Source organism: Ostrinia nubilalis, chromosome 24 (assembly GCF_963855985.1).
Source record: "Ostrinia nubilalis chromosome 24, ilOstNubi1.1, whole genome shotgun sequence".
Classification (NCBI taxonomy): Eukaryota; Metazoa; Arthropoda; class Insecta; order Lepidoptera; family Crambidae; genus Ostrinia; species Ostrinia nubilalis.
The window spans coordinates 7,838,626-7,865,801 of record NC_087111.1 but is presented as its reverse complement, the minus strand read 5'-3'; the positions used below and the strand labels follow the sequence as shown (position 1 = coordinate 7,865,801).

The 27,176-nt window shown below is 36.4% G+C and overlaps 1 long non-coding RNA gene across 1 annotated transcript; it reads right to left on the bottom strand.

Moving 5' to 3' along the window:
* Nucleotides 1-7,887: 7,887 nt before the first annotated feature.
* LOC135083974 (uncharacterized) lies at nt 7,888-22,129 on the bottom strand. Its single transcript, XR_010259739.1, has 2 exons — nt 21,511-22,129; nt 7,888-9,113 (listed from the first exon to the last, which is right to left on the bottom strand). It is a non-coding gene; the product is annotated as an uncharacterized LOC135083974 (long non-coding RNA).
* Between the last annotated feature and the right edge of the window lie 5,047 nt (nt 22,130-27,176).

Genomic DNA, 27,176 nt, shown 5'->3' with positions numbered 1-27,176 from the left:
TAATGCACGAGTAAAAGAACAACTTTTATGTCTTTTAAATGGCTTTGAACATAGCTCGTTGAATTAATTAAATCCTCCTTGATACACGACTTGAAATCAAAAGTTGTGCACCTCATTTCAAATGGTACGTTCCAAAACCCGATGGTATCGGGACGATTCGGCCGAGCGCCTCCACGAGTAAGTACGAAGCGTGTCCTGTACAGAGAGTACATACGAGTTGGGCAATTTAAACAAAGTACTTGTGAACTGCCCTGACTACTCCGCAGGTTTAGGGGAGCAATGACCTATATCCTAGCGCTGTTCACAACCGGAAAAAATGTACCAACAACACTTACACTGTACACGCATAGTAAACTCTATTTTTTGTGCATTAGAATCTACTTCTAATCATACAGTTTGAAATTTGGTTTCCGAACGTAAACGTCATACGTCAGTTTTGGCGGCAATCCCAATGTGATTCTTATTGGAATGTTCATGGTTCGAAAATCAAAATTTGAATTCGATGACATATTCTTTTTGGATTGCAGCTGGCTGAGTTTATGTTTTTTAAGAATTTACACCGGCTCGGTGGTGCGTCTCGGTTATTTTTAACTGATCCAAAAGTTTATTACGTACGCTTATGCAATTAATAGGAGTTTTTATTGGGCCGGTAAAGGACTAAAAGAGCTTGATTGAACTAGAGTCGGGCGAGGTTGTTATTTTGGGAATGCGAGAGACGCGGGTACATTCACTTCAAGGAGAGGTTTTATGTTTGTTATGACCTTCTCCTGGCGGTTGAACCTCGTTTAGTGGGAAAATTGGGAGACCAAGCACACACGCCTCGAAGGATACCGAATGTACTCTGGTACATATTATTCTACTTGTAACCAGAGTACATTCGGTATCCTTCGAGGTGTTTGGTTTGGGAACAAGTTTATTATGAGTGATAGTTTTAATGTCCGAGTATAGTCTTCTAGGCGAAGGCATACTTTTAACAGTTTTTGGACTGCCTATTAGGTATGATTGAGGATCTGGTAAACATTTTTGAGAAGTAAAAAAAAAACTTTGCAAGAATCATAGGGTAATGTCTTTTGTAAGTATAGGTACCTACAAATCAAATTAATATTAAATTTGAAAAAAAAGTATGCATTAAATAATTTTTACTTAAACTTTTCCAAGATTTTTATCGTTACGAACTAGTCAAGCAGAGAAACAAAACTTAAAATATGTAAAACAAAAAGTAATTACGCTAGGACATCAATTAACAGTAAACACAAGGTAAATAAAACATTTATTTAAGATGCAGACAATAAATTTATGCATTGGAATATGCCAAATCCTTATAATTTCGAGTTGCCGCGCAGGTGATGGCGCCATTTTAACATTTTAACACATTGTGCCCACAATATGCACAAATATGGAGCTTTATTAATGAAAATGCCACTTTTAAAAGTAAGACTGAATTAACAAGAGTGTGTCCTTGGATTAAGATGTATACGCATTAATAATATGTTTAGTTCGTGGTGGAGTCCAGAAATAGTATGCAATTTTATTAAGAGCAAAGAGTTCCAAATACAAAGTTAAAAGAAAATTGTGTGAGAATTAAACTTCCTTATGTCTGTGCCTGCAAAAGATTTGAAAAAAAAAAAAAGAATCAAAGAAGCATTTTTTCTTTGTTGACAAAAAATTTTGCCGTAATTCTGAATTCAAAAATATTGTTTGTCTTCAGCAAAACAAAAAAAAAGAAGATTAAACGTCACTGGCAATGAAAATGGTAGCCTGTACGATAAGTAAAAAGATACTAAACCTGATCTTACCACCCACATTGAAAACATAGTTAGCAACCTAAAATCTTTCAACAATTAAAATTATAAATCACGTAGGAGAGAGCAACGCGTAAACCAATAGTGCCGCGCTCTCTCTGAAATTCAAAATGCCCAAATTAAAAAAAAAACCTGATCTTAGATCTTTTGATTACATAACAAGTCGGATTAAAAACTAAACAAAAACGTCTATCTATGATCTATGTTCATGTGTTTTCATTGAAAAATGAAATCATTATTTATACGCTCTCAAATGCAATATAACTATTTTACCAAGATGCTAGAGATAGTTAAAACGCCATCCCTCAGATCATAGAAAGAGCGCCATCCTGATTTGGAGTAATCGACCTTATATCGAACATTTTAGAAATGGGTCATCTAAGAAATGGCGACTGCCTTTTTTGTTTTAATTATTCAATACAAGTCTACATCTGGGACTAACTCCAGATGTGCGATTTTTTCATAGTTTATCCTCGGGAGAGTTTCAGTAGAGTTCTACAAACATGTGTTGACTTGAATTTCTCACGAGCAGTCCGTAGAGATTTGACACATTTGCGAAAACATACCTTAGTAACATTGTCTGTCGACGATTTATAACCACAGATTTCAAAAGTTTAAAGCTTGGTTGTGCTATTTTACTTTAACTTTAACAAACTTCAAAAGTCTGTCAAACTCCATACAAAATACACCGGTTAGTATAGTTACGGTCAAAGTTAGGTGGTGCAACTCAGCCTAAAACTCTTTTTTTAACTTTCATAAATTGAGGGAGTAAAAAAAATGTTTAATATGCAACTCTTAGGCTGAGTTGCACCACCTAACTTTGACCGTAACTGTAACGATAACCGATGTTTTTGTATGGAGTTTGACAGATTTTTGACGTTTGTCAAAGTTAAAGTGAGATGGTGCAACCCAGCCTTACGGTTAAAGTTACAATTACGCGTAAAGTTAAGGTGATGCATCATAGCCTAAATGCTAAAAATAATGACATTTTAAACACACTTTCAGAGTTTCTTATTATGTTCTAGTGAGATTACTTATCTTTAGATTAAAATGTAAATAAATCTAACGATTACACTTTAAATTAGTGCAAAACGTTAATAAATTTTTAATCGCTGAATGTATTTAGGTGTACCCTTTAACTGACATTCGAATGAAAGTTATAAATTATGTAAAATGTACAGCATTATATTTTAATATATTTACATTATGCATGCCATTCACTCTGGTGCGTCAATGGGTGTTTATTTGTAGAGTCAGTAAGTAAACAAAAATCATCATCATTCAATGTTTCCAGCTGTTCAAAATTCGGTATTTCCATGTTTTTTAACATTTTTCCCAGTCTAGTTCCGTTCAAAATAAAAAAAGAATTATTGTTACAAAGTTCAGTTAAGCCTAGCGTCCAGATTTTCTCAGTATTTTTGTGTCAATAATTTGATCGTTTTTACGACTACTTAGTTCCGTTAAAAAAAAAATGATTTCTCTTTACAGAATTCAGTAATTTTTATTTATTTTTTTAATTTTTCAATTACGGTGTTTTAATTTACGCACCCCGTATTGCCAGTGCGGGGAGTGTAAGAGCGCTTTCACATTTAGGCGATTTAGCAGCGCGACAAACGCGCGTCAGACGCGCTGCTGAAAATTTCATACTATGTGACAACGGATGCATGCCTTCACATTATAAAAACACCGCTGCCGCGCTGCAGTCGCGCTACTAACGCCCTAATGTGAAAGCGCTCTAAGCCAAATCTTCAATTTGCCTTTAGTAAATTGTAGAGATAGCACTATCGTCCAAAATTTATGGTAAAAAACTAAAATAAAAAGGATCAGTTAGACAGTGGTTCCCAAACTTATTTAGTCTACTGCCCACTTTGAGAATACATTATTTTTAGCGCCCCCCATTTTTGTAGTCAAGAGTCGAGCTCAGTCGACGTCTAAGAGTCCTCCTAGTATATGACGCCTCCCAAGCCTCTACACAACGTCCCGATTTTTTTTCTGGGTCTCTTACCGCCCCCCTTTAAGCCTGCAGCGCCCACAAGGGGGCGTTATCGCCCACTTTGGGAAAAACTGAGTTAGCAATACCAAGATCAATAATTTATTCCCAAAATAAACTTTGAAAACTAGCTAGCACCTACGACAAGAGCTCGTCAAGCTAAAGTTTAAATAGAAGCGATATTGCAACAAAAATGTAAACTTTGATATGCTGTTGACTGTACAATGATCAGGGAATTGTAGACATTATTTGTACCTACCTAATTATTAATTACCCAAAGTCAATGCATCAAAACAATGTGGTTACTGAATATGTATCGTTACCTATAGACCTTTACATGTGATTATAAAAATTTCGGCGAAAATGAAATCGCAGAATATATTACGACATGTTTTGGTGAGTGCTAAAACATAAATTAAAATTATTTTTAATAAAAAAAATATGTAAAGTTCTTACTTACCTATCATAATATCTACGCAGTTTACTTCATTCGTACATGTGAATTGATTTCAAAGCTTCCAAAAACCTTTTTTACATTAAGTGAAAACATATTGAGCTTTCAGAGCTGAAGATATGTTTTTAGATAAGTTGTGCTTTAGAATTAATTGTATAATAGTGCCTTATTCATACATTATTAATTTGACAATCATAACACGGAAGTAACTTTTATTTATAATTTATTTTAATCTTAAATCCGATGTCACAAAACGTTTAGGTACTGGCTGAAATTATAAATAAAAAAAAATCTTGCAACTTTATTTTTAAACTGTGCACCATCAATCTCATAGACAACCTCCTTTCTTTAATAAATGCAACAGATAAAATCACTGGCCGTGTAGAAAAAAAAGCATCGAACGGCTCCTATAATGACCTCATTCCATTAAATGGGTCATTCCACCCCGTATCTGGGGTCAGTACCCTGTGGTAACAGGACTATAGTTTTTTAGATGCTAGAGGCCATTTTTTATCTGGCTCCCTTGCGCCTGCGCCTGATTTTGGTTAAATAGATACCGTTACGATGGGCTACACGAGAGCGGTCCTTCGGGACGCGTCTTGAGATATTGCTAGATCAATCATTATTTTTTTATTATTTTTCGTTTTAAAAATATTTTATTTTAACTGCTTAAAGTAACATTAACTAGACACATTTATTGAAAAAAGTTAAAATGTAATTCATATGCGTTCTGGAATAATAATTTCATTATAATTATTACGATAAGTGATTATAATTGTTGCAGGAAGCAATCAAATATTTAGGTTTCCGTAATTTCCGTAACTTGAAAAGTTTATTTGGCATGCGTGAATTGCGTTATTTCTTTTTAAGTTCAAATAGCTTTTGTTATAACTCTACGAGTAACAATTTCGCCTTTCTTTTCCTTAAAAAATGCTCCCATAAAATATTTAGATAGCACGTACAAACAATCTATTTTACAGACTACAAAATTGGTATAATAGAATGAGGGCTATCGTTTTAGCGCTCACCAGTTAGCGCCACTGTAGAGTAAGGTCCTGTCACTTGCTAGTAGCGAAGACAGTGGCGCCAACTTGTGAGCGCTGAAGTGGTAGGAGGACTATCGCATTTGCACTCATCAAGATGGCGCCACTGTAGAGTAAGGTCCTGTCAATCGCCAGGGGTGCCAACTGTTAAGTATAAAAACGATAGCCCTCATTCGAACGATTTTGAAAATTTAAAAGATTCTACTATATCCAAATTCTTTTTTTTATAACAGCTAGCACAAGCGCATTCCACCTACGTTTAAAACGTTCTATTTTTTAAATCTTTTTTTAACAGCCATTGCAAGTGCATCTTCGAAATTTAAAATGTTCTATTTTCAAGCTATTTTTCTTCTAACATCCATCACAACTGGCTGCATTCCATTTTTGAAATTTAAAAAGTTCTATTCTCAAAATCTTTTTCCATGCTATGTTCAAAATTTAAAAAGTTCCATTTTCAAAATCTTTTTTTTCTAACAGCCACCTTGTCTTCGGACGGACCCGGCGGAGCGGTGCAGTGTGGCGCGTCCCTTCCGCATTCCCGCGGCGACCCACTGCGCCACTGCCCGCCTGCGCCTGATCCTGCCGAGAGATGCGCGATCGTTGTATCGATAGTTGTGCTTTTGTATCGATGAGCGTTGGAATCGGTAAGTTTTTGAGTGGCGTTGCATGCAAGTGCAGTTTTTAGAATGCCAATCTAAGAATTTACTGAGAATACAAATGTTTGCTCTTTTTAGGCGACCTTATTGGCTGACATTGGTATCTGATATGACAGGATTGGAAGGGTTAAATTGCTGATTAAAGCATTAAATTATCTTTCTTATCGGATAAACGGGTTGATACAAGCTCTTACTAAACGTGATGATGATGGATGATGATGTGATGTGTGATTAACCGTGCGCAACACATAGAGTTTTACCTATAAATGTAGAGCTTACCAATTTGACCAGTATCTACCTAAGTAGCGCGTTTTAGTGCCCCATGTCGCTCTTATTCTAATAACAATCCAGTACCAGAGTGCAAAGTGTACTATAAATTACGAATCGTAATCAACTTACCAATTTTCATCTCTACCTTTTGATTTCTCCACCAAATTATCGACGTTTCCCTCGACAAAACACCTTCCACCACTAGCCGATGCTTAACGGGTCCCAGCTCTACATAGCTTAGCTTACATAGGTACCGCTAAGCCATACATCAATGGTTAGTGCTTCGGCTATAGCTTATTAAAGGCTTATCTAGAGATTGCGCCAAGGAATTTAGGACTAACGGGCCCTGCTCCAAGACGATATGCGGCCCTGGTACTTGCGTTTAGATGATTCTTGTTTATGTTTTGTAATAGTTATCTAAATGACGAAGTTAATATGGCCGGTTGTTGTTGCGAGTTGGAATGTTTTGTATGAAGCATATTACGATGTTCGTATTGATGCTTCATGCCACATGCCTCAATTGGTGATGTAGATTCAAAAAGATGATTAGTGTCCTTAAGTTATTTTTATACTTACTTGATGCTCCGTCACATATGACTCATAATATATCACGTCATATATGGGCAAAAACGAGACTGTTGTTGTCTTATCTATAAAATTAAATTTAAATTACTAACACACTGCAGTGCATAGGTAAATCTCATAAACTTAAAAAATGAAGCTGAAAACCTATGACAAGTTTCTTGCGACACTTCTGCTTAGTTCTGGTCCTCAATACCCGATGAAGTAGTAGAGTTTATATTTAAATACCTAATTTATGCTGTGAGCCTGTGATGCATTCAAGAGCTTCTTAAATACTTAGTCTGAGAAAAAAGTGCTTTTGTGTGAATTTAATCTGATTATATAGTTATTAGACACGATAGATTTTACGAATCCTCTATATCAAAAGTTGTGTCTATAATATCAAGTATCTACACCTAGTGGGATTCGAACCCTCTACCATGAAGCCATTGCAGTAAACAATCAGACTCACGGTTTTTTTAGTTAAGCAATGTCGGTAACATTATGTACTTATTATGCACCGTTCTTACTACCGTATTTTATTTATATTTTGTCCAATAATTACTCAATAATCTCAACAAAATATTTAAAAACTTAAAGAAAATAAGGTTATTATTTTTCTATCGTGTGGGTTTGTAACAAATGAAGTCACTCCCCTGGTATAAGACTTTTGAATCTAATTAGAGATGTCTGACAACGGTCAATGGGATCGACCATCAAATCACCGAATCATTTCCTTTCAATTAGTAGATTCAAGTTTTTAATATCTTTGACCAAATTGAGAACACATTTAATACACTTCGTGAGTCACATCTGGGAATCGAACCCAGAACTCTTTAATCACTGAACCACAAAGACCAAAAGAAACGTAGCTTACGCCCGTATTCACAAACATTACTATGAGGTCTTACAGTGCACGTGGACGCACAGGGTTACACACGAATCAATCACAGAGTTCTATTCAACGCTGTGCGTTCGATTTGCTGCTTCACTTAAGCAAGCATCGTTTGTGAATACGGGCGTAAATCATTTGCGATACTAAAGATAATAATCGCTATGTAATAGGATAAAACTCAATAAAACAGGTTTTAAATAAATAAAACTTCATCGCTAATTGCAAATAATATAAAACATCTTTATTGTCCCATTAATTTTATTCCATAATTAATTACTTACTTACAAATAATTTTAATTATACGTCCTAGGGTGGGATCTCTCTGAGCCTTTTACATAAGGAAAAGGGAAAATATTTGCACGAGCTCAATACAATTCAGTCTTACAGGCAACACTGAATTAATTACATTTTATTTCAACAAACTATAGTTATTATTTTAAATTTATTAATACAATCTTATAAGAAAAACGTGCAATTTGGAAAATAATTATAAAGAAACATGAGTAGGGGATATGAAAACCATTTTTATTTAACAATATTAAATAATAAAGGTTATAAAATGATTTCTACAAATTAAAACTTTTTTACGATCATCATTGCCACGCGTTGTCTCTTTCTTTCCTAGGCAAAGTGAACGAGACAGAACATGTTTCAAATGAATTAAAATCTATTTAAAAGCAGAAGCCTTGCTTATTTACATACAAAGCGGAAGTTTAAATGGTAACTCGGATATGTTGAAGTTACGTATACACGGGGTGAAAAACTAAAACTAAGTCAGTTCCTATATACGGAAAATTTTTGACGGTTCCTCAATAATTTACAGCGGTGAAGAACACTACAAAAAACCCATTGCCTCTTTTGACTTGTCTTTAAGTCTTAACCTAGGCGCCATTTTACTGATACCGTTTCAGGGCATAGACAATATGGGATCGTACACTATTCACAAATCTTATAATTCCTCGAGAGCAAAAAAAAACTTGACACTGGCTGAATGCGCAAACTGCACGAAGCCATAATAAAAAAAAACAAATAAAAACGACGATTTTAAATTACGAATGAAAATCCAGCACATTTTAATTCATTGCTACATTCTATTTTTATTTAAATTCAAATCTTTGAAAATAGAACCCAGAAGTGACGTCAAAAGGCGGGTATTTCTTTTAAAAAACAGGTTTGACAGTTTAAAAAAGTATCGCAATTGACTGTGGTGTACGATCCCCTATTTATCAGTAAAACTGGCAATGCTTACATTTAAATAATTTATATAAAAAACAAATGCATGAAGGATATGTGCATTACACAGATGTGTTGTCAGTCGTATATCTTAAGATCTAGTGAGTATTTTACGTTGATCTATGGGAGGATGGAATGGATGATAAGCTGATGAGGTCATGAGCATCTGTTGGAGACGTGTTCAGAAGTTGAAGCTTGATGCAGTCCACCTGGAAAAAAAGAAAAAGGATGTAAGTCAAGAGTAAATAACAACGCAGTAAAGGACACTACAAAAATCTAGTAGGTGGTTTTGGGTTTGGTTGGGTAGTAGTATAATCACAAAGATTTTATTTTTAAGTTGCTGACTGGTGGAACCCTAAGTGGAGCATGATACCGCGGTAATGTATTCTTTTGTGTTTCGATGTGTCTCGATTCGCTGATCTTCAAGTATCAGCGAATCGAGACACTAAATATTTGGTACCTACTTATTTTCCTTTTTTTATTAGAAACTACAATCTGCAGACTCAAGGTCCGCACATTTTGTAGTTAATTTTTTTTTAAGTTTACGTATTTATGTTAAACAAAGTTAAGTCGATATACTTTTTTATCAGTAACTTTTATCAGGCACTGTTATTAACGAAATGAAATTTATGTTCCCATTAGCACTTCTTTCATATTCACAAATAACTTTTACTAGCCGAACCAATATCGCAAATGTATTCACTCCAATTTACGTCGAATAAATTTATCTTGCAGATACCGTGAAGGGTCCCGAGTGGTTAAATAATACGATGTAAAATAATACTCGGTCTAAACTTGACTGGTTTTTCAATGGCCAATATCTTGTAGAGACGCACATGCCGTCAGGTGGTCACTTGGTAACATATTTCTTTTTATTTATACTCCTTTTAACATGCTCTAGTTAAAACAGAATCTACTTTTGTGGCGAAAATTTTATAATGATTATAAAATTGCTTTTGGCCAGACTCGTGTCGGGTCTTAATCGTTCCTTTTTTGTATAATTGCATGCGTCATGAGACGCCTGTAACTTAGTAGATAATGCGCTAAAGGTGTATCGCTTTGTCACTTGGCGTTTACACGCTTTTGACTGGAATATAAAGTGAGTATCAAGCCTGAATCTACACTCTGAGGTAGATTAAAGTCTATTTAGCCAATCAAAGATTGAAACGCCTTAAGGCTCTTAACACTGTTTCGTGATTCGTGCCGCTTTACACTAAATCTTGATAGAATACGTCTAAAAAGTCTTGTGTTTCAAAAATGCATCAATATTGTCACCCTTAAAGAACAAAAAAGTCGGGGTCCCTTTGATTCGACAATGAGCTTTAAACCCCGCAAAAAAGCGACCACACCACATAGTCATAGACCACCGCTCAATGGGAATAATTACTCAGTACAAGGTCGCAGTTTTAAGTTTTTGCAAAGGCAAACAAATTTTTTAGTGAATCGTAATGTTTGCAAAAAACACGGTTTTGTTTTCGATATTTTTTCATTGCGCAAGATGGTTCTTACTGCATTGTTGAGGCGGTACTCTGAAATGGCTTTGAATTTTTATAAAAGCGAGCTTTAATGGTTAAATTGTTGAACGCCTAAAGCGTAAAGGCCTATTCTAAAATGCATAATTATTTTTTATGGCAAGATGGATTGATAAAGTTGTAATGTGTGATAAATTGAATACATTCGAGAAATTCTGTCAAATTATTATTTCTTTTAAAAAAGATCATTATGGCCACCGCGGATGATGTTTAAAACATTTAATTTTAATTTATCGCAGGTGGTTACGTGGCCGATTTATTTTATCGCCTTCCAATGTTTCACCGTCGTTTTTATGGTGTAAGTAATGTATTCTTGTTTATTATACGAAAACTTTGCACTTGTGTTGTTTGTCACTTTGGAATGAAATATCGGAACATTCTATTGCATTTTTGAAATAAACTTCTCTTTGTTATTTTAAGTGTTTCAAATATTTATAATTGGACAATAATAGTATCTGTCTCTACATAGGTATGGTCCTTTAATTAATGTTAAATCAGTTTTTTATTTTCTGAATTTATAATACTATTTGTATTCTGTCAACCTTCCCTAGTTTTAATTTATGACTCTTTGTTACTTAGTTCAATGCAGCACGCAAAAATAGATCGACCCAGTAACATTATAGAGTTTAGATTATGCTTGAAACTTGTTACACGCTAATAGGTGTTACAGGTGTATTTCAGTCATATGTTATAGGCATATCGGTGACGTCACATCCGACGAACAAAGGACTCGTCTCGTCCAGACGTCCAATTACAATATTGAGATAAACCTGCTAATTATAATAGAAGCGTACACTGTATCTCGAATGTCCTAAAGGCAAAAAACTAGCCAATATTTACCGCCGTGCCATTTGCCCCATGCACCGGCTGAGTGGACATCCTTGGCCGCGCAGCCTGCGAGCACCTGTCATCGTACAATAAACCTGGCGACACATTGCCTTAATAATCCCTCAAATTAAACGCTAGCTCGACCATCCACCTATTTTTTTATCATTAAATTTCTCAGCGTCCGCACATACGAGTTTGACGCCGGCCGGTAACAGATGGCGCTACCAACCATTCTATTTTCGTAACCCAAACCTTTTTTAATTTTAAACTTATCTAGTAATTTGCATTTTAATTTATTCAACTAATTTAATAAAGATTCACAAAATCTTCACAATAACCTGATTTCATCGTCATCTCATATTGCTCGGATCGTCAACTAGAACACTTTGTACCAGGGCGACATAAAGCGCGCAGAGATTTTACTTTGTAGCAAGCCTTCTAAAAGTTTATGGAGACTTGGTAATGCCGGTGTAGGTGTTATGAAAGGACCTGCAATATCACCGATGTGTCTTACCGGCAATCCAGTCTGTGTTTTATTAATTTATATTTAATGGTATTATGTTAATATTTCAGTAATCCCAACTAATATTATAAATGCGAAAGTAACTCTGTCTGTCTGTCTGTCTGTCTGTCTGTCTGTCTGTCTGTCTGTCTGTTACGCTTTCCCGCTTAAACCTCGCAACCGATTTTGATGAAATTTGGCATAGAGATAGTTTGAGTCCCGGGAAAGAACATAGGATAGTTTTTATCCCGGTTTTTGAAACAGGGACGCGCGCGATAAAGTTTTTCTGTGACAGACAAAATTCCACGCGGGCGAAGCCGCGGGCGGAAAGCTAGTATAGCAAATAAATTGTATTTTATATGGACTCTACATAGATCTACTACAGGGATGATTAGCTTGAGTTAAGTATCTAATCCGCCATAAATATCGATGCAGCCAGTAATAGAAGTCTGAAGACGAAAAGATAGGTAAGATACACGGAAGTTAATAAATAATGTCTTCCTTTATTGTAAGATCAAGAAAAGCAAGTTATCTTCAGCTTATTACGGGGAGTCGAGGTACCAGGCGCGCAGAGCTCGAGAGAGGCGAGGCGACTTGTGACGTACCTAGTTCGATGTTGTTGTAGTAGAGGTACGCGGAGGCCGAGTGTTGGCGTTATGTCTTGGTGTGGGTGAGCGCGTGTAGTCGCGTCACAATCGCAACCACTGACGACATTTTGACGCATTTTCTTTGAATCCCAATGTTTTCATTCATTTGGCAATAAGCTAACAAATAATAAATATTTCGAAATTAAAATTAGAATGCAAATTCGAATAAATGCCAAAAATATTTAAAACTGGAATGTTGATTATGGTGATTCCCAATTTGAAAGAGTTTTTATCGCAACGCGCAGAGGCCCTGACGCGTCGAGGCAAGTGGCGTAAAGCGACTTTTTTCTAATTCGTAAGGTTGACGCTCTCGTGTTCACACGGGGGCACGCCTCACACGCTCGTGATCGTTGCCTCTAAGAACTGCCTATGCGGAAACACAACTTTGCTATTAACACGCGTTCCTTTGCTATGAGATACTGCCACTTAGTACGTACATACCGTGTATGTAAGTGTTCGGATAGGAAATTTTCTCCACACCGCGAAGCGTTTCAATACACATTTCTAAACGCGAGCATGCGCTGTATGCATGTGGCTCGTTTGTATACAATTTTCCACACGTGAAAGCTGCCGATGTTGTGTTTTCAGATTCGTTCGTGAGCCGTTTCTCTGTTTCGGGTACCAGGGCAGCACGAGTCGCGAGGAGGTTTCCGAGCGCGCACGTGTTTTAGCAACGAGTGTTTTTTGTTTGTGTGCGTTATGGTGTTATCTAACACGCTTTATCTTTGTTTATCGGGGAAAACGTAACGACGACAGAGTTGATACGAGAAATACGGGTACGATAACACGAGTTCGCTAAACTGGTTGGGTTATTTTAAAATTCTTCGGGTATTAAACTTGGGATGTAATTATTTGTTGGTTAAATGAGTCATAGATTTATTGGAGTTTTTAGACGCGATGCGGCGTGTTTGTATGATAGGGTGGATGCACTGAGAGTTGATTGTACTCTGCCGGCTTATCATCTCCTGGTACATTGGCGCTGGTTGCAGTGGTGTCAATGACTTGACGGATGACGAATCTAAACACGTGTCTGGATCAAATCAGAGTTCTTGATATGAATTTTTTGCTGTAATTTAGAATAACTAGAAAAAAATACTATACGGCTGCCCATAACTTAATTACTCTACGATTTTATCATGCTCAAATAAAAATGCCAATTTTTTTAGCGGAGCCGTCACTTGCGTATTTCAGGCTTAGTATAAAAATACTTCGATTGTAAAGCACCTGCCTAATTTATCGGTATCTCCATAAGGCTTAATGTGAACTGGAAAAAATACACTAGAGGTCATGCAAATTGCTCATTCTTTGCTTATATTTTAGTGTCAAGTGCGAGTCTGAAGGGCGTGTTCGAAGCCAGATGTAGAGTATGTATTTCAACACATTGTAGCACATTGTTAAATTATTTACTGTTTAAATGTGTACATATTCCATTTTAAAATAAATATTACCACTAGAACGATTGTTACAATGCTTAAAAACAAAAGAAGGAAACATAAAGAAGAAAAACAAAAACAAATGACAAATATTAGCATTCTATTCTAATTTCAAAAAGATTCCCTAAGTAAACGTAAATGATAGAAAGGGGGAAGTCATGTTTTATGCACACAAAGAGCATCCATGTGTGCGGCGTTGTGCGCTTGTGTAGACAACACAGTGACAATGACACAAGTGTGCGTTTGTGTTTGCGGAAAAATCAAGTGAAACCGCTGTCATTTTATGTAACGATTCAATTAGTTTTTAAGGAAAATTAGCTTCTTTTTGAATTGATTAGTTGGTTTTTCATACTTAGATGCGATTAGACAAGGTTTTTGTCTTAAGTGAGACTGTTGTCTTTCAGATGGTGGAAAAATACACGTTTAAACAGTTTCACTACTTTTCATGTTTTTAAGTATAGTTTTTGAACGAAGGCGAGTAAGCTTTACATGTGTGGTGACTCGCTACTGTTCGTTTTTCAAAAGTTTTGATAGACATTACACTACCGTTATGTGCATGTACACGTACACACACAAGTAGCTCACTCGCCTTCGTGAGTTGCAAGAACTATAAGTTTTAGAAGTTGTAAAAATTGTTATTGCATGAAATAAGAGGGAGTTATTTCAATACTTGCCTTTTGGCAAAGTCAACTAGATTGTAATAAGCTGTAAAAATGAATACTGGTTCGTACACACTGATAAAGGAGTCTACGCTTGCTTGTTGCACTTTATTTAGTTCTTGGAACGGAAGTTTTTAATCCGCGAAGTTGCTAGTTCGTTCTAGTGCGATCGCGAATATACCAGATTCCAATCGAGGCGGATATTACGGCAGAGGTTATATAATCTATGATGTAACTACACTTGGACACCGCAAGGCTGCACCGTGCGTCAACCGCTGACCTACTAAATGCAACCTTTTTGCGATCTAGCCTCTTTGGTAACTGGCTGCATGAGACCTAACCTCGTTAGATTTTTAAAGTTTTTTTTTTGTTCAATTATGGCTGCGCGGTGTGCATATCGTCCCTTAGCTAACAACACCGCTTAAGTCGATTTTTGGCGGTTTTGACATTTTAATGCCATTGGATAGATCTGCTCATCGCGCGTCTAACCATTGGTCACATGTTATAGATTTCAGCCAATAAGAAGCCGTAATTTGAATTTTAGTGACACCGCGCAAGTCGGTTTGCCTCGCAACACCGCTCAAGTCGTTAGTCTGCCATACATTTCTCGTAAAGTTCCTTCGCGCTCCGTAATTTTTATATTTTTAAGTGAGTTTTATCGCGAAAAGGTCTATGAAAGAAGTTTTAATAGAAGATTAAGAGGTAAGCTATATAATAATGTATTTTTTAATGATTTACGCGTATTAATATATAAGGAAATGATAATAGAAAATATCTTCATTTACTTAAGCGGTGTTTACAATTTTTTTTTTCAAACTTAGGCGGTGTTTCAAACTGTATTTTAATTCTTTTAGGAAGCTATACAAGTGAAATCGACTATTGATGGAGAAGGAATTGATTCTTGAAGTATTCCGAGTTCAGGTGATGAATTTTTATGTGCGCAATTACAAGAAGCAGGACATAAACGGCGTAAAAAACTGCCCAGGTTTCAATCCAATCGAAGGCTTTCTCATAATCCACAAACGCCAGGCAAAGTGGCTGATTATACTCCTCGGTCTTCTGTATAATCTGCCGCAGCGTATGTATGTGATCCCAGACACTAAAGCCTATCAGTCAGCCTGGAAACCAGCTTGATCAGGAGGCTGGAAGGCGTCGAGTCGGCGAGCTAGACGTTTCAAAATTACTCGAAAACAGCTTGTAGACATGGTTCAGAAGTTAGATGGGTCTATAATTCTTCAACCCTTATTGAAGCCTTATTACCCTTCCTTATTATCCTTATTACTATAACCCTTCAAACCTTTTTTATCGCCGTTTTTTGAAGAAGAGTATCACCACTCTTCTGTGCCGTGCCGTAGGAGTTATTCCCTCGAGGATGACGGAATAGAAAAGCTTCCAAAGACCCTTTGGCATCGACATTTCACCTGCTTTGCCGTTCAAAAGCTGAGCTGTAATTCTATCATCACCCGGGGCCTTGTTGTTTATCAGCTGTTCCAGAGCTATTCCAAGCTCTACACGAGCTGGCGTTCGGGATATCTTAGGTATTGTGTCGGGTCAATCTAGCTCTTGGGTCTTCGGCTAGATTTGTAACAGGTGTGAACACCGTCGTGTATAATTGTCCGTAGAACTTCTCAACCTCTTTCAATATCTCAGGCCCCGACGCTATTCTCGGTCTTCAGCTTGGTCAGTTGGCTTTGGCCAACAGACAGACTGATCTCTTACGAACACCTTAGAGCCCTTTTTATGCTCAATCGTCTGTATTACGAGTACCTATAAGCGTAGGTCGCGAGTCAAAAGACTTAGAGATCTATCTGTTAAGACGCCGATACTGAGTAGCATCTTCAGATGACTGCAGATCCATGTTTCGTCTCTCTTCTATAAGGTTGTCGATGAGATCAGAGATCTTTTTTGTTTCTCTTAAACGATGGGTTTTAAAAACCTTAGACCTAGTCATTTGGTTAATTCCCAAGAACCTGCCATTATACTCTTCCACATGTTTGCAATGTCCTGGCATTGGGAACGATTTTGCAACTCGAGTTGAGCTTTCGGGGTTGGATGGACGCTGGGTGGAGTGTAGACTTTATCAGTCGACATCTATCGAGATTCGGACTTATATTTAATGTGCCTCTTACCATTTGGTGATTGCTTCCTGTTTTGACCAAATTGACCACACAGACAACATGCTTCTACGTCGACAAGATGAAGTTGATCTCATATTTCATAGCGTCATTGGGATGCAGCGAAATCTACTCTTTCGCTGTTTTGGCTTTCTGAAGAAGGAGTTCATCATCCCTCTCCATAAAGCCAGCCAGCAGTTAGCCACGTGCGTTCCTCTCTCCGTACCCATCCGAAACGACATTGCCCCACATCCAGCTCATTGTCGTTTCGTTTGCCCAGCTTCGCGTTGAAGGGCCCTCATCACAATATTTGATCTACACACTGTGATTCTTAAGATTTAGGTTAAAGATACATAGGTTATAATGATTGTTTACTTAATTATTTTTTAAATAATTCTTGATAAAATTTTCTTTGTAAATCATCTATTAATACCTTATTCCTTTACATTTCGGCAAACAACACCGCCTAACTCTACAAAAATATCAGTCAACACCGCTCAAGTCATAAAATATAGGTTAAAATAAAGTAAATCGTCAAATTAAGTATAAATAATTATTTCTTAACCGCTAAATAAAGTATTTAATAAGTTACAATAGGAAAAATCCACCGATATTTTAAAATAAACTGTTTTTTTCGTCTCCTGAAAAGTTGCTAAAAATGACTTACGCGGTGTTGTTAGCTAAGGGACGATATACAGCCAGTGTCAAGTGTTTATTATTAAAAGTTGCATTCTATTTTTAAATTGATTTACGAGTGCAACCTTATTGGCTATTCGGTGGGAGTTTGTTAGATTGACAGCCAGTTACATATTTATTGATGAAATAATTTTTAAATAAAAAACTAGCTGTTGCACCGGTCCATAGCAAATTAAAATTATGTTGATAGTTGTTTTTTAAAGAACGAAAAGCTTCAGCATTTCGATTGTTCAGTTTTTAAAAGTTAAGTAAATTTTATAAATACTAACATTAAGTACATAATTGATGAAATCTTAATATTGAATGAAACGGGCATCATTAATTTATGTTTATTAAATTGTTTGTTTAATAATTTTCAATGCAATGCAAATGTATGAATTTACTTTGGCATAATAACTGTTTGCGTTGTATGAAAGATATTTCATATTAAAATACATTTTTAACCGTAAAATGTCAAAGTTGACCCACAAGGATAGTTTTAGCTTATTTATTTTCGTTTTCATCATATTGTTTGTTACATTGTTATCTGAATTCGTAGATTTTATTATTAGGTGTTGATAACTATTGATGTAAAACTCTACAATTTAGTAAATAAACTGTTTCGTTAAAATTTTGCGAGGTGAGTGACTCAGTGTATAAAAATTTGATTGCATGTTTGAGTGTTGAAAAGTTAACACATTTTTTTCTTGTATCTGTTCTAGTTCCATAGTTAAATACAAATCGAGATCGGTATCGAACTATAGATCTATTTTGTTATAATTTGGCTCTCAGTCCTGCATTTAATATAAAACCATCTTTTGGAATTTCGCTTCGTTTTAAAAGTCTGAAAAGCAATATTGTACATCATTAAGTCTCAGTCAGTGAAGAGATTTAAGAATTATTGCAATAAGCCAAACTCTACCTAAGTAGATCCAGTGTTAACTTACATACGGTGTTGATTCAATGAGTCAACGTCATATCTCTAATTTATCCTGATTTTCTCAAATTATCTTTATAGAAGTTTCGCAGAAACCTCTAAATTCTCCACTAATACTGCAACAGGCAGGTTGTGAACCCACCTAAGTCGTTTGCATCCATTTTGTTATAGGATATTTCCCATCAAAGCATCGTTGCCAGTTTTTTCGGCATCGTAAAGCTATAAAATAGGCGACACACGTTTATCAACGTGTTCATATAGAATATTTGTGTTCAAACAAAATAAAACCAGTTCCTTAGTTTGTTGACTCCTTTAAATATTTCCATCGTCGGAACTCTATTAGGTTTTGAATTTGGAATGGCATACCGATGTTTGGATCGGCCATTTTTGATTTAAAAACAATTTTGGGTGAGTATCCTTTTAATTTTTAAAGAATATTCCCTGCTGTTTTGATTGCAGATTTTCTATTGGTATACTATTATGTTTCTCTTATGGATAGTGTTTTGTTTTACATATTAGAATTTCACGTTGTTTATGATGATCGTGCAGAAGTTTTTGTGACGTAGTATCTCATTGTAAGTCGTTAATTAAAATACATATAGCTTTTTATTGTTTTTTCAGGAAATGTTTTATGGAAAATTATTTAGATAAATAGAATAGTGTTCGGGATTGAATGCTTTTTGATTAACTATTTTTTTTGAAGTAATTTTTGATACGTTGTATTTGTTTGTATCTAAGTAAACAAAGGTATTTATGTAGAGTCTAACTTTTACATAGTATCATGACTGTTCACGTTTAAAATATCGTTTCAAAATTCCTATAAACAATCATTAAGTGAACATCGAGAATAATTGCGACATGTGTTTTCAAAAACGACGAAAATAACGCGAAAACTACAAAATAGTTATTCAAATTCAAAGATAGGTGTTATTAATGTGTCGCGGTCGGATAATACGACGTCGGATCCGAATTATAAATATCCGTAATTTGGCACGTTCGTAAATAATGATTTTATTCTTGCATAAACAGCTGGCCACCTGCTCGCCTATGCACTTAATTATTTAAACATAAAACTCGTAATTAGACCTACCAGCTGTCGGCCGGCCTTGTACTGCACCTTTGTAACGCGACAAGTAATACTTTGCATCGCAAAAAATTCACATTTTCTACTTCAATTCATTGCGTTTTTGTTACAAAAAATTAACGCGAGACAACTTGATCTCGAGCTCTTTGTTGACATTTTTAACGTGGACGATACTATTATTCCAATTTGCATAATATTGGTTAACTATTAATAGTTTTTACATTGCGATATCCCAGATAAGGGGTGGGACATACCTATGCAAAAATAGGCTCTCAATATTTAAGGCCTGGTGCGCACGGCCATTTGTAAAAAGCGCATCTCAAAAAAGTTAATAGCCGATTTTTTTTGCGAAAATACTAGTTTTGTTACACCTGCTTTAGTATTACGACTCGGGTTTTATGGCTGTTTTTAAATTATTCATAAATGTATTTAGAGAAATAGTTTTTTATTTATAATCAATTAGGTAGTTTATCTTTCGATATTAAAAATCAGCAACACGGGAGGTTACCAACCGCTGAATTGGAGTTGAACGTTCGGATGCTGAAAAGTTTTCAGACTTCATTTTTGTATTCTAGCATGACGTGTCTTAGATTTTTTTATAAGACCACATAATGCATGAGTGGCTCCATAGCCACTTATCAAGATGAACATATCACAAGCGCCATATAAGCTATTTTTATGGCTAGAGCTCCCTTAAAAAGAGTATAAAATTGCTGCAGAACGGCTCATGTTATCACAATGAAATTACGCCACATTAATTTACGGAATGGCCGTCGCCCATATTAAGTTACCAAAATAGCAGCGGATTTGAATTTACTGACAAAGGAAGAGTATAAACGTGCGAAGCATACGAAAACGAGCAAAAAAATATGGCCGGCTAGGGAGGTATGACCTATGATGACGCAATGCCAAAAACAGGCCACTTGCAGGCAGGACCGGGGTCAAGGCGGTTCATCTTGAAACATTATGAGCTCACATGTGGCCAGTGATTCAGCTATTTATCGGTTTTCCGATTTAAAAACAAATGACAGATTTTTATCTGTTGTTTTTGTTTTGTAGAGTTCGAAATACAAATTGCTTAATGCTTTGTTTTTCAGGTGTCGTTGTTTGGGATCTGTTTGAAAAAATGTTCCAATTTCAAATGGAAAAACATTTGAAATTATGTCAAGAACATGAATTGTTTATAAAAACAAGTAACAATGTATCCTTTTTCAAAAATTATGTACCCCAAAACCTCCATTATTTTCATATTTCATCAAAATCCAAATGTTTTCCCCCCAAAATTGAACGCGATGTGCGTGTTACGAACATTTTTGATGTGGATGTCGCTGAGGAGCGGCGTGGATCGTGCCCGCGTCTATTTTGAACCCGATCGGGCGTTCGCCCGGTTGTTGAACTGGAATAATTCGGCAAACACAGACACATTACGCGCCTTAATCTTTATTATACGCCGCGCGGCCACTACAAAATATCCACTCGAACCCACCGCGTACATTTAACATTACACCCCAGATATGAATATGGAACCACAGTTTACAACCTTGCTTTTTAAAAGCTACCTTAACACTCGCAAATTATATGGCACAATAATGATAATTAATTACACAAAAACCGATTATACACATAATACAGCCGAACGCACAAGTGTTTACGCGAAACCGAACACAAACACGCGAAGATGAAGCGCTGCTGTGTGCGGGCCGGTGCGCGCGTGTGCGTGCTCTTTCCCTGTGTGAGTACGTGGAAGCGCGCGATGAAATAAAATATGTCCGGTCAACGAACTCGCGGTCGGTGCCATAAAAATTGCGATACTGGCCGAAATTCCGGCGGAAAATCGTGTATCATAGATTCATCGTCGCAATGACGTTACATAATCTGTGCGAAAAAAAATCGACGTCGAGATCCAGTTCCGAAAAGGTGGAAATTCCACGCGGTCGTAATTTCGGCGGCCAAATATGGCGCCGCAGACTAGGAAGGATTACAGCTGTGCAACGAACTTTTAATATGCAGAGTGCAAGGCGCGTGTCCGCCGCGGGACAGCTGTCCGTTTTGCTCTTTGTCGACGGCATCACGAAAATCTAGACAACCTTATTCAAACACGAAACAAAAGGTTACAATGACATCTCATTCAGCAAACTTTGAAAAACTTCCGTCTCGATGTCTTTGTAGCCGAAAATAGAAAAAAAAATACTTACATTCAAAGTTATGACGCGTTCTGAAACTTTTTGCTTCGATTGTCAGGTTTGATGTATTTCCGGATAGCGCGCGGCGCGCCAGTCAGCTGTTTTCCATCTGATGACCTTGTGGGCACGTCCCCCTAAGTTTTATTCATAGTATTTACAGTCGCGATGAGTTTGTTATTGATGAGTGAAGTCGACTATCTCGCTCTAAGCCTCCTCTTCCTGCAGGACGAGGTTTCCTCGGGGCGGGTGCCGGTTGAGATTCTTCTCCTTCCACAGCACATTGTCTCATCGAAGATGGAAGTTAGTAGATTTCAGTGGGGTCTAGCCCGATCATGGTGGCGTTTCAGTACTGGCCGGTGGGATCGAGTACTTTGACGGCCATTCTAATACGAATCTAGAGGTTCAGTAATCAGTACAGACCAGTGGGATCCAGACTGCTGGGCATGTTAGTATTGGCCAGTGGGGTCGAGGGTGGTGACGTCCATGGTTGGTTTAATAAAGTCCAGTGGGGTCCAGGGTGAGAATATCCATGTCGATGCACAGTTATCACAAATGTTCGTAAGTGTAGCGCGACACGAGTGCACAGAGGTTTGACCGCGCGGAGGCCGAGACTGGCAATGCGCCGAGCGGCGCGGGCGCACGTTTATATGATTGAAACGGCCTCTGGTGCCGCCGCCTGGTGGCGAGCGGGTGGAATGACAGTTTTCCGACCGCCAGGCAATAGATTGGCATTCGACGAGTTTTCCACGGGGAGGTATGGAAATTGCCTTTGGAATATTTCCCTATTAGTATGTTTTCAAACTCTATCATTTCGTGTTCCGATGTATTATAGAACGTACTGTCGAAGGTATATTAAGCTACCACATCGCTTGTTTCTAGTAAACTAGATGTCTGAAAAATAAAATTTTAGACCACAAAGTTTGATAAATCTGCATATACTTGCGGTTGACTATATCCGTATTTAGTTGAGGATAATGATCTATCGTCAAATTTACGATGTTTTTGTTCTGTCATTGTGTTTAAAATGATGAGATCCTCTTGAAGACATTTATTGGTGTCTAAAGGATATTGGGTGACAATAACATTATGTAATTTTCTTACACGGGTTGAGCTCACATTAAACTAAATACAATATGAATGGAAAACTTTCCATAAGGTTATAGAAATAGAGTTTATAGAATAATGTTTTTCCATTAGTAACCCACGACGATAACAACATTGGCTTTTAATGGAAACACTTTAAAACCTTTTTTTGTTATTGATGACTAAATTCTCGCGACTTTTAGTTGATAGCCTACGCCAATTTCCTTTGATGTCTTGGGATCTTCGACAAGGCGAAGTTATTATTTCTATATCGCTGTGATGAGGCGAAATTATGTTGTTCGATTAATATATTGGATATGTAGATGCCATTTAATGTTGTCTCAATAATGATGTAAGCAGCTGCCACACTGAATTTAATACACGCCATGAATGATGGCTGGGTTTTACTAATAAATGTGTAATATCTTGTAGTTATTGTTAATAGCTCCGCCGCCTACTGTTACGTATCTCATCTGAATAAATGTATGCTATTTATTTCGTATATTCAGTGTAATTAAAACCTTTTTGTGGCCGAACGGAATAACGCTTGTTTACACAGCGAAATTCAATTTATAAAGAGTTATTATAGTGTAGTGTACCTTTTATTATTGATAAATATACGTGATCCATCTATTTAGTTATTTACAAAATGAAGATGTATCACTCGGCGGTGCTAAATCTCTGAATCTCAAATCAAAATTTTGAGTTTACAAACACTCTACAGTGCAGTGGTATAATAATATCAAATGAATGTTGGAAGAAGATTAATCATTGCTATATGGAACTCACATAACTCGTAGAGCTGATGGCCGCTGGGGCAGGAAAGTTCTTGAGTGGCAACCACGAGCCGGAAGACGTAGCGTGGGCAGGCCTCCCACTAGGTGGACCGACGATCTGGTGAAGGTCGCGGGAGGTGCCTGGATGCGAGCGGCGCAGGATCGGTCTTCGTGGAAATCCTTGGTTTGATAACTAATTATAGGTATAGCTTTATAAAATTGTGCCATATCAATCTTATCCAAAATAGTAGGTACTCGCTTAGGTACGTATAACATGACTCTTATAGTAACGTAATACGTCTATAAGTAATACTTGATTCATCTCACTATTGTTTGTCCGTAAATCTATCTAACCTTTCCCTAAGTCAGGGGTTCCCATGTCTATTTCAATATGGCTTTACTTCAATTCCAATGCTAAAAAAAATATGCTTCAAACTCCTTCGTTATTCTTCTGATTAAATTAGTTACAGGTTCCAAGACAGTTCGTATCTACCGGGACAACTCAACCTTCATAATCTAGGCTTTCATTGGCGGCCAAGCTGTAGATTCTGGGTTATACAGGAGTACAAATACAAGAGGAAGGACTATCCACGATCGCCATTACGTTAAGCAGTTTTATTTTTTATTTTTAAGCCAGAACTCAACCACACCTCATTATCTTCTCTATAAATTATAAAAATGAGTCGCAAAATGTGTTGGTAAGCGCAAACTCAACAACGCCTGGGCCAATTTTACCAATCCTTTTTTAAATATTTGTGAATTCCAAAAGTCGCGGGCGGCCGCTAGTGTTTAATAAAAAAATATCCTCGTCCACAAAAATCACGTCGTGTCAAGTAACTCATTATGTTTACAGCTATCCTGTAAAATTAACAGTTCTGGTTACTGATAGCATGGTGCTTATTGTTATCAGGATTGCTATCTCGTGCACTATTACTGCACTTCTCATTTTTAAGCATTTCGTGATGCACAACTGAGGTAGATAGAGAGGGTTCGATTTGCAGAAAGGCTTTATTTTCATGTTTTTCAATGACTAGCTAGAGTATTATGAACTGAAATCATTCAAGCAATCAATAGTGTCAAATAATACTGCATAGCTTATTTTGCCCTTCTTACAGAAAAAAAATGCAAGTAAATAAGTTAAAACCTAGGTGGACCGACAATCTGGTAAAGTCGCGGGCAGAGCCTGGATGCGGGCAGCGCAGGACCGTTACAATGTGGAAAATGCAATGTGGAAAACCTTGGGGAGGCGTTTGTCCAGCAGTGGACGTCATTTGGCTGAAACGATTGTATCAGTAACTTATGATGATGAATTTTAATACTTACAAAAAGAAGTCTTTATCGAAGTAAAAGATTTATCACAACTTTGTTTTTGTTTGTTGGCATGATCATTTGATTATTGCGAAATAGTTCAAAACTCTTAAAACTCATTAAAACTCATTTATTTCTGTAAATAGGCTTAAAAAAAGCACTTTTACACGTCCCAGTATTAACCCTACCACTGCTTCAGGACAATAAATGGGCCAGTGCTGAGAAGAAGCAGCGCAAGAAACTCAGTCACTATTGTCAGCCTCTTTTTCAAAGGTTTACATGCTTTAAAATGTACAAAGTTATAAATATTTATGCGAGCTAGGCAGTAACGTATCCCAAACATTTTTATCTTTTAAATAATCATCGACTTTATAGTAGCCCTTTTTCATTAAGGTACTTTTAATATGTGCTTTGAATTTATGAATGGGTAGTTCTACAACAGTTTGTGGTAATTTATTAAAGAATTTAATACATTTTCCCATAAATGAATTACCAATCTTATGCAATCTGAAATTTGGAACGGCAAGTTTATTTTTGTTTCTTGTATTAAAGTTATGCAAATCGCTCTTTTTCGTGAATTGCTCTATATTTTTGCGGACATATAAAAGGTTTTCATAAATGAACTGTGAAGCTACTGTCAGTATGTTTATTTCCTTAAAAAAATCTTTCAAGGAAAATCGGGGTCCAAGGTTATAAATGGCCCGCACTGCTCTCTTCTGCAGAACAAACACAGTTTCAATGTCCGCGGCTGAGCCCCACAACAATATGCCGTATGACATTATACTATGAAAATAGCTAAAATATACTAGCCTTGCCGTTTCAATGTCAGTTAATTGCCTTATCTTTCTCACTGCAAAAGCAGCCGAACTGAGCCTTTTTGACAAAGTTTCAATATGAGGACCCCATTGAAGTTTAGCATCTAAAGTGATTCCCAGGAATGTTGTGGAATTTATGCTATTTAATGGTTCATTCTTCACCATTAATTGCGTGGAAACCTGCCTCACATTAGGTAAGGTAAATTTAATGCACTTAGTTTTGTTTGCATTTAACAATAAGTTGTTAACAGTGAACCAATGTAGAACCTGTGAGAGTGTGTTATTAATATCGTCAAAATTTACTTTACCTCTATCAACTTTGAAAATGAGAGATGTGTCATCAGCAAATAACACAATATCACACAGATCTTTTACAAAGTAAGGAAGGTCATTAATATAAATAAGAAATAGCAAAGGTCCCAATATTGATCCCTGCGGCACACCCATAGTAAGAGGTGCTCCAGAAGACTCAGTTCCGTTAATACAAACTTTTTGTTTTCTGCCTGTGAGATACGAGTTCAGCAGATCAAGTGACTTATTCGAAACACCATAATGCCGCAATTTGTTTAGTAAGGTTTGGTGGTCTACACAATCAAACGCTTTTGAAAGATCACAGAAAATACCAACAGCGTCCTTTTTACTCTCCCAAGCATCAAAGACGTGTTTCAATAGTGCTACCCCAGCGTCAGTAGTACTTCTACCTTTCGTAAAACCAAATTGCTTATTGTGTAATAATTTGTTAAAAATGAAGTGAGATAGAAGTTGGTGGAAAATAATTTTCTCGAAAATTTTGCTAAGTACTGGTAGAATAGAAATCGGTCGAAAATTAGAGGGGTCACATTTGTCACCAGCCTTGAACAATGGAATTATTTTACTTAACTTCATTAAGCTAGGAAAGCAACCTTGATCAATACATGTATTAAAAATGAATGCAAGGTGAGGAGCTATAGTGTCAATAATTGTTCCAATTATACTGACGGAGATTCCCCAAAGGTCCTCAGTTTTTTTCATATTTAATTCTCTAAAGGTTTTAATTATTGTATTACAATCTATATGCCTGAACTGGAGCAGACACTGGCACTCGGTGACATTAGATTTTAAAAGAGACTCTGCAAGAACTGGTGATGAATTCAGTTCTTTAGTTGTTTCAGACGCAATATTGGAGAAGAATGTCTCAAATGTGGTTGCAACTTCTGTATCGGAATTTATAATTTCGTTTCCGATTTTCAGTGAAAAAGTGTTATCCTTCGATTTATTTTTACATGTTTGTTTATTTATTATGTTCCACGTAGCCTTAGCTTTATTATTAGAATTTAAAATCATGTTTCGAAGATGATTTGATTTAGCAGCCAAACAAACCTTTTTAAATATTTTTGAGTAATTTTTAACATATTCTATAACACTCAGATCTTGCGTATCGGCTTTAAGACTATATAATTCATACATTTTATTTCTACTCTTGTGAATGCCAGTTGTAGCCCAGTCATCAAATTTACATTTAACAGAATTTATTCGGATCTTTTTCTGTGGGAATGTGGTTTTGAATTCCTCACTCACAACACTGAATAGATCCTCATAAATTTGATCGACATTATTGTCATCTAATATAAGTTTATCAATACCATCACAAATATTTTTCTTAAATTTGTTTATTTTATTTTTCTAAAATTATCTTAATTCGTTTGAGTCACGCCCA